Consider the following 9,331-nt stretch of genomic DNA (forward strand, 5'->3'; position numbering starts at 1 on the left):
GTCCACTCAACTTCCTGATACTCTACCAATCTTCGTGTCATCTGCAAACTTGCTAATCAGACCACCTATACCTTCCTTCAGATCATGTAGTATATCACAACAAACAGTGGTCCCAGCACGGATCCTGTGAAACACCACACAGAAGAGTTTTCCATTTTGAGAAACTCCCTTCCATTACTACACTCTGTTTCCTGTTGCCCAGCCAGTTCTCTAATCCATCTAGCTAGTACACCATGGACTTCTGCGACTTCACCTTCTCCATCAGTCTATCTCATCAAACGCCTTACTGAAGTCCATGTACATGACATCTACATCCCTTTCTCCACTATCAACTTTTTCATTCCTCAAAGAATTCTATTACGTTTGCTAAGATGTGACCTTCCCTGCATCAACCATGGAAGGTCTTGTGTGGAGTCCGACTTTTTTCACCCTGGAGTCATACTGGTTTTATTTCCACTGCAAGACTTTATAAAATGCCACATGATTGGCTGCGTACAAATTGAATGTTGTTTTGAACAAAATACAATCTATCCACCAAATATAAAACTGCAAACGCAAATTAGCCCCCCAGATTTATAGGTGTGTCTGGGCGAGAGATGCGGAGTGTGTATGTGGCGGGGGGTGGAGGAGGATGGGGGTGGGGTGCGAGTGAGAGAGAGAGGGTGTGTATGTTTCTTTCCATGTGTGTGAGCGAAAGAGGGTGTGTGTGCGTGTATGTTTAAGGATGAGAGTGAGTGTCTGTGCTACTTTAAGACCAGACAGATTTAGCAGATCCCTTTCCCCAAACACGCCCAGTCCGTGGTTTCAGAGAGTCCATGCTCTGCAGCCTCTGCTCCATTTGTTGTTCATGTTACAGACACTGATGCTATAACTAAGGTCCCAATGCTCCATCCAGAGTTGGGTCACCAAATCCTCAGGTCTCCATGAACGTCTGAGGTAGCTCACAGCACAACCTCCAGCAAACCATCCCCATCCCCATCCCCTCCACTAACTTTTCAATAACAGGAGACAATCAGACTTCCCTCCACTAAAAGTGAGATATCTACTCCTTTATAATTATACTTCAGGGTCCTCCTCTTGTTCCTGACCACGTGATCAGCTGAGAGGGACAAACACAGGCGTTCAGTAGACAGGCACAGACCAAATTTTAAAGACATGAGTCAAAGATGCTGAAACTCCCTGTCCAACATGGAGCACAACTTGGTACGCACTGGGAAGTGAGTAATAACCCGAAACACAACCCCCTGTCTATGGAGCACCACATGGGACACACCAGCAAGTGAACAACAGCCCAGCACACACACCGCTGTCTAACATGAAGCACGACGTGGGGCACACCGGGAAGTGAACAGCTGCCCTGAATACACACGCACCTCTTCATGAAGCACCTTAAGGCACACACCAGGAAGTGAACAACAGCACAGCACACCCTCCCCTGTCCATGGAGTAACACATGGGACACAACGGGAAGTGAACAATAGCCTGACACACACCATTACATTATTTCTGAAATTCATGATGCCAGCATTCGATACAATACACAACGAAAAACCAAGGCCAGGGAAAGAATCAGATGGACAGAGACATTCACATTAAAGATAGAAACGGAAGGTGTAATATTTTGTTAAGGCAAATTGTGTTAGCACTTATAGGTAGCATCCTGGGAAGTGTTTTCAAACACAGACAGGTACATACAAATTAAAGAAGCCCTGCAGTGTGGAACCAGGCCATTTGGCCCACCGAGCCCACAATGACCCTCCTGATAACATCCTGAGCAACAAACTGAAACGTTACCCCGGTAACTCTAAATTTTCCACAGACAATCCAACGAACCTGCACATCCCTGGATCAGTGGAACAATTTATTGAGGTCACTGAATCTAACCTGGACATTTTTGGCTGTGAGAGGAAAACCAAACACCCAGAGGAAACTCACGCACACACAAGGACAGCGTGCAAACACCACACAGAATGTCACCAAAGGGTGGAATCGAACACAGGTAATTGATGCTGTAAGGCCGTATTGCTATCCACTGTGACACTCAATGACCAGCTGCGCGAGAAACTGCATCCTCCCACTTTCTCTGAATCTGTCACATCTGTTCAAATGATGCCGAATTCCAATGTGGTGCTTCCAACAAGCCTTCCTTTACCTCCACAGGGCCTTAAGCTGTGACTGACACACTGCCTGATCTTTGCCCTCACCCCTTCCCCTCTTCCCAGATCAAGTTGTTCATTAATACTGCAACATGCAAGATAATTGCTGATCTAAAATAAAACAAAGAGCTGCATATACTAGAGATCAAAAACAAAAGCTGTTCTGATGAAGAAATCCCAAATTAAAAATGTTGACTCACTCTCTTCCTACAGAGGATTAGGAAAAAGTGAATTCTGAAGTAAATTCATGATGAAAGGCTGATGACCGAAACATAGACTTTCCCGCTCCTTGGATGTGCCCTAACCTGCTATGCTATTCGAGGGTCAAACTTCCGACTTTCTTCCTTCAAATAGTACCAGACCCGTCGGGTTTTGCCTGCAAACGCTTGTATATCTAATCTCCTGTTTAGAACGTACATTTTTTCCCTGCAGTATTGACTTCCATACACATCTCCCACCAGTATTTGCTTGTACTTCTTGTTTATAATCTCTAGTCAAATTGTTCCTGTGTAATCTGATTGCTGGGGTGAGATGAATGGTAGATTCAGCGAGATCTTTTCTGAAGCCTTCCTTCACATCACAAAACCTCGCTGCACTTTGTTCGAACAATATATGAATTGGAAAGACAGAGAAGAATATGGGCCAAGTGCAGGGAATTGCGGTTAATGTGGACGGACATTTTGGTTGGTATGGACCAGTTTTGGCTGAAGGTCCTGTCTCCGTGCATGACTGTAAATGAAAGTGGTTTTGGGTATAGACAGAGAGGGTGAGATTGAGCAACAATATCATGGAAGGATGTGCTCACATGTTTCAGAATGCTGAGATATAGACATTTCGATAGCATCCAGTAAAATACGCCAGTATTACCAGGAATGATGGTGAACAGAATATAGGTGTGAGTTCAGATGATGGAGAGTTTTGGATGAGGATTTGTTCTGCAGCTCTGTAAATGTGAATGGGGTCAGCAGAGTGTTCAACTTATCCGTCTGAATCTAACAATAATTTATCTTTGAGTGATTTCCATTGAGTGTGACAGGGGGATTCTTTGCACGAGGCCAAACTAGTTTTCTGGTGCTATCTTACCGAACTCACCTCATTAACTACCCACCCTAACCCATGGTGTCACTCTCATTCAATGTTAACCCGATTCTTCCACCCACTTTGGCTGGAGGTACCCACTATCTCCCAGATGCCACTGGATATTCCATTATTGCTGGCACTCGTGCCATCTTTAAAAGGACAATGGGCACTCGATTGAGCTTTCCTCAGTTTGGAGCTGTCATGTACGTTTTACCCAGAGCATAGCAGATAAGGGTCAATTACCCCACGGTTTGTCAACAGAGTCACAGATATCCTGGCGGATGGTTTAGTACATCTCTTCCCTAGTACCACCAGACCCACCAAGCATGATCTGAGCTCACCACCCAGCTCAGTGCAGTATCTGAGATCAGTAGCAATGACCAGCACTACAGGACAAACATCGATAACATTCCCAATTCTGTGAGGATAAGGGGCATCGTATGCTGTTTGTCCCTCACACTCAATGTATGTCTGTTCCAGCACCGACATCCGAACAAGGCTCATGCTCCACCACTCTCACTCTTGCATACAGCACGCTCCCCCCCCCCCCACCCCCGTGTCTCTTTCCTTTGTAACATCTCCACAGATTGTAGAATTCTCCAGAGAATGTTGATTATGGAATGTTCTACATAATATTCCAAATAATTCCCAGTTTCAGGAAAATGACAGTGCCCCAGTGTGTAAAACATGAGGTGAAGGAACAGTGTTTTTTTTAAAATCATATGCAATTAAAATTCACATTGAGTCCATTTCGCCCTTCAAATGTGCTGTACCATTTAATAAGATCGGGGGTGATCTGACTGTCTCCTGAGCTTCACGTTGCAGGAACTTTCAATCATTCAGCCCCCTGGATTCCTGTCACAACCAGACGACACTCACGCACTTTCTACCCTGGGTTTTTTCAAGCATGTGTTCGGGAGGCATTGCCCATGGGGACCAACCCTCCAAAAAATATGTTCCATCAGCTTTTTACTTTCATACAATGCTTCACAGAGACCAATCAAAAATGTACTCATATTGTTTAGTTATCGACATCCAATCACAATTAGTAATTCCGGTTATTTCACTTGGTTCAACTTATTCAACCAAAGATAGCATCCAATCAACTCTCTCGTTATAACGTACAATTTCCAGCGGAGATTTTTCCCCCTCAGCAACTATCTTGACCGTTATCTGAAGTGTACCTTTTTTTCCCTTCTTATCAAAGTTTATATTTTACATTGACTTTGGCTATTTCTATTTATAGCAGTTACACAGTCTCGCAATCTGTTGGCTGGATGGATGGCTTGTGATGCAGAGGAAAGCCAACAGCGCATGTTCAGTTCCCCACACAGACAGAGGTTGCTCCGAAGGGCACACCCTCTCAACATCATCCTGTCACCCGAGGTGTGATGACCCTTAAGATAAATCATAATTTGTATTCTATCCATGTTAACATTTTAATTTTTTTCAAAAATATTTTTATTCAGAGAAAATTAGTTTAATGCTTCAATGAACAAATAAGTACCCAACTCAAAAAGCAATGCAAATTGAACACAATTACACCCATGGGCATGTATAGAAGTAAAGGTAAATCAATGGGCCGAAGAAAAATAAAAAATAAAAAAGGAATACTGGAACTCATTATAACAAAACTATAGCTCTCAACCTTCAAGAGCGTTAATTAATACACGTTCATTTGTTCGTAATTCTTCCTCTCTGGACATTAGATTCATTAGTCAATTTCGTCATAGCTATATTAGCCTGTACCTTGGTAATTCAAAAAGGGCTGTCATGTCGAATAAAAATCCTCTATTGTATGGTGCAAAATACCTTTTAAAAAGTCCAAAGGGCTATGCTCCATGACAAGGTTACGACAAACCAATAGACCCACGGGGTTTTCAGACACCCAACTCAACAGAACTTTTTTTTTCTGAACTCAGAGAGTGAGGGTATTGAAGTATCTTTTCCTATGCACATCTGAGTAAGGTAGACTGGGCAGGCCCAGGAAAAGGGAAACCTGAACCATCTCCAATTCTGTCCGCAATATCCTGTCCATCGCAGAGAACACACCGCTCCTATAGCGCCGGTGGATGGTCAACAAGCAATGAGTAAGAGTGTCCATAGTCATTTTGTATTTAAGACATACTCCCACTTGAATTTTGAGAGAGTGTCTGGGGCCAGATAGACTCTATGATGAATCTTCAACTTCAGGGCAAAAGTCTTCTTACAGATTGAATTACTTCTTGTATTTTCACAAATATCCTCCCCTGTGTCCGAAGAGATCTGAACCCCCAAAGTTGTTTGTAGACCTCATAAAGGCACAAAGTCTCGTCTAAGGGGTCACTCTGCAACAAATGATAAAGGGTACTGACAGAGAGTGTGTTCTTAGCAATAAGCACCCTCTTTTCTGTATCGGATCTGTACGGGTCTATTAAAAGCGTGGTTCTTTTCTGAATGACATCTCTGATCTGATAAAAAGAAAACAGAACAGATCTCTACTCGGTAGTCATCAGTTACGACTTATTTTGATCAAAGGACATCATTGTTTCTCCCTCAGATAAATCATCCAAGCAAGATAAACCAACTGGTTGTCCATAATTTAAACATGGAATCCAGTATTCCCCGTCGGAAACATGGTACACCACGTTTTGGGGTAAGAAATGGGGTTTGGCTTTTTTGCCCTCGATCGGACACATTACAGTCCCTACTTTAAAATTATTGATATTTATTGGGAAATGGTAATACTTCGTAACTGTCCTCATTTTGTCTATGAGTAGCAGACTACTAAGGGAGTACTTTGCCTGAGAAGATTCAATATCTAACCATATTGATGCCGAAGCCTCACTAACATCGGGTAAAGAAGAGCGTAATTGATAGCTTTTAATATTCGGGAGATCTACTCCCCACAAACTGTTGGGGTCGTTGTAATTTGGTTAACTTGATAAGGGGTTGCTTATGGTGACAAATCAGAGCTACATCATCCATTTAGTCTCCTAAATATCTGTCTGGGAAACATCAAAGAAAGCAGTCACACGGGGTATAGCATACAAGGGAGGGAATTCATGTTAATAAGAGCTATCTAACCCAGCCAGGATATTGGAAATGTCTCCCATTTTCGAAGGTCTTGTTTAATTTTGTCAAACAAATGGACAAATACCGCATTAAATATAAGTTCAAAGATAGGATTAATGAATATACCTAAATAGGGAGCATCCCCATTACCCCGGGACCATTGAAAAGGAAATCAGGATTCTCCCACGGCATCAGGTATTTCCCTGACTTCGCCCAGAGGCATGGCCTCTAACTTTGTAAAATCAATGGTATTGCCGGAAAAGACACCAAACGAACTGATGCATTGCATCAGGTGAGGGACCAAAACTATGGGATTTAACAAAAATTTAAGACAATCATCTGCAGACAATGTAATCTTACGTGACTTCTATCCCACTTCTGGGGCAGATATGTTGGGGTCCCTGCAGATGCCCTTCGCCAGTTGCTCAATCACTATCGTAAACAACACTGGGCGTAAACAACCTTGTCGACTGCCTCTAGAAATAATAATTTTACAGGATCGCACACAGAGTGTCACTTTCAAGGACCCTCACCCACTTGATAAAAACTTTGCTGAGACCAAACCATTCTAACGTATAGAAGAGATACAGCGACTCAACCCAAGCAAATGTCTTCCCTGCATCAAAAGAGATCATTAATAGCTGCTTAATTTGCTGTTGACACGCTTGGATCATATTGAGTAATCTGCTAACATTGTTGGAATATCTGCAGCCTTTTATAAGCTGGTTTGGTATACCTTGACAATGGAAGGATAAATAGTTTCCATCCTCAATGTAAGGGACTCAGACAGAATTTTGAAATCAATATTTCGAAGTGAGATAGGCCGATAGGAAGCACAATCTTTCGGTGTCTTCCTTTTCTTCAGAATAAGAGAGATATGAGCCTCTCTTAAGGATGGTGGGATGCAGTCGTGACTGTGTGAGTGACGAACATAGTAAGCATCGGCTCTGACAACAGGTTTATAAATTCCTCATAAAACACACGTGGACATCTGTCAGGACCGGGCGCCTTTCCGCCTGGAAGCTGCTTTACACCCTCCAGCACTGACAGTGGTGAATGAAGGCAAGACTCTTATTCGGGGGTTTCCCCTGGAAGGTCCAAGTTCTTGAAGAAAGATTCCAGCTTAATCCATCTATCCTCATAATGCTCAATCTGATATAATTCAGAGTAAAATCTCCGAAATGCTGTTTTAATTTTTATGGGATCGCAGGAAAGGGTCCCAGTACCTTCCCTAATTGAGGTAATGGCATTGGGGCTCTCTTTTTCATCGCAAGATAGGCTAACTTCTTGCCCGGTTTTGTTTTGCAAAAGTAAGTTCGTGCTTGGCTGTCTGTGTGAGCATGGAATTCACAGCAAACCGAAGCGTTGTGATCCTCTACAGCCGAGCCACCGAGGGTCTATCACAGTGTGCCCTCTCGGCTGCCTTCAACAGTGCCTGGAGCAAGCGCTCCTGCTCCAGCTTCTGCCGCATCCTAAGGAATTGTTCCTTTGGCATAAGCCTTAGCAATTCCCATAGAATGGGTGTGTTACTGGTTGAATCTGAATTAATGGCTAAGAAAGATCTGAATTCATTACAGAAATACTCAATGTACTTAATATCCTTAAGAATAAAGGGATTAGCCAGTGTCTTGAACCTGCTATATTTCCCTTGATCTTAACCAATAAGTATGCAGCTGCATGGTCAGAAATGGTAATATTCCCAATTGTCCAGAACACCACTGAATTGAAGATTGCTGCAAGGTGAGGAAGACATCAACACTAGTGTGGCATTTCTACGGGTTAAAGAAGAAAATAAAATCCCTGTTTATGAGGTGGATCTGCCTCCATACATCCACCAGCCCCAGTTCCACACAAAAATCCACTAATTGCTTAGATTGGAAAAATGGTGCTTGGAGCCTTTGGGCATACTGTCCACTGTGGGTGCAAAAGACAATTGAAGTCTCCTCCTACGATAATGTGCGACGAAGAAAGGTTACTTAATTTGGAAAAAGCATCTATCAGGAATTTCCGGCAGTGAACCGGGGGCAATAAACATTCAAACTATTGCTTTGTTCCCATTATATCTTTGAGGGTTATAATCCTCCCGTGGGTATCTAATACAATCTACTAATTTAAATGAAAGATTCTTCCTCACCAGTATGGTTTCTCTCTTATTCCTAGTGTTAAAAGATGAGAAATAAACCCGATCAAACTCACCTTGCTGTAATGTCAAATGTTCCTTGTCATCAAAGTGCATCTCTGCAATACGACAATATCCACCCTCTCCTTTTTCTTAACTGGCGAATGGCTCCCCTTAATGTTCTAGATACACCATTTAACCACGACATTTGCCATTATACACTGAAACAATATTTGAAATCCAGAGAGGAAGAACTCGAATTACAAATCGCTGAGCACCAATGAAAACAGAATCATAGAGCCTAAAAAAACATACAACCTAAAGCTACTACAACTAATAAGCTCTCAAAACGTTCCAAAACTAAATACATACAAATACAAAAAAGGATACAAAGTGCCAATGGCACTCAGGAGGGGCATTTACCCCCCGTCGACTGGGAGCATTTTTACGTCACAAATCTCTATCTTCTGCCCCATTATCAATACTGCATCCAGGGCAATTAATCACAAACATCGGGACTGAACTGCCCTTAGGTAGGCATTCAGTCATCACGATCACCTTCATAACTCCGTCCAGCTTGAGCCCAACCCAACACACAAACTAAGCAAGAGAAAAACGAGCATTAATACTAATGAAGGAGTTAAAAGTATGTACTCTATCCAGCCCGGTCTATAATTTAACACTGCTTAATACCAGAAACTGCCATCAAACTTTCTTTTAAAAAAGAGAAACAAGGTTATCGCTTTCCATTAACGCATCCAGCCTACTTTAAAGTGCCCACAAAGTTTTCACAACCTCTGGAGAGTTAGTGGATCTATTGAAAGATCCACTAGTGCATACGGAGCACCGCTGAGTTCATTAAGGAATACTGAATCTCAAGTTCCCTTCATCTTCTCTTGTTATCATCGAAAGATTTTATTTT

The sequence above is a fragment of the Chiloscyllium punctatum genome, chromosome 50, assembly GCF_047496795.1.
Source record: "Chiloscyllium punctatum isolate Juve2018m chromosome 50, sChiPun1.3, whole genome shotgun sequence".
Classification (NCBI taxonomy): Eukaryota; Metazoa; Chordata; class Chondrichthyes; order Orectolobiformes; family Hemiscylliidae; genus Chiloscyllium; species Chiloscyllium punctatum.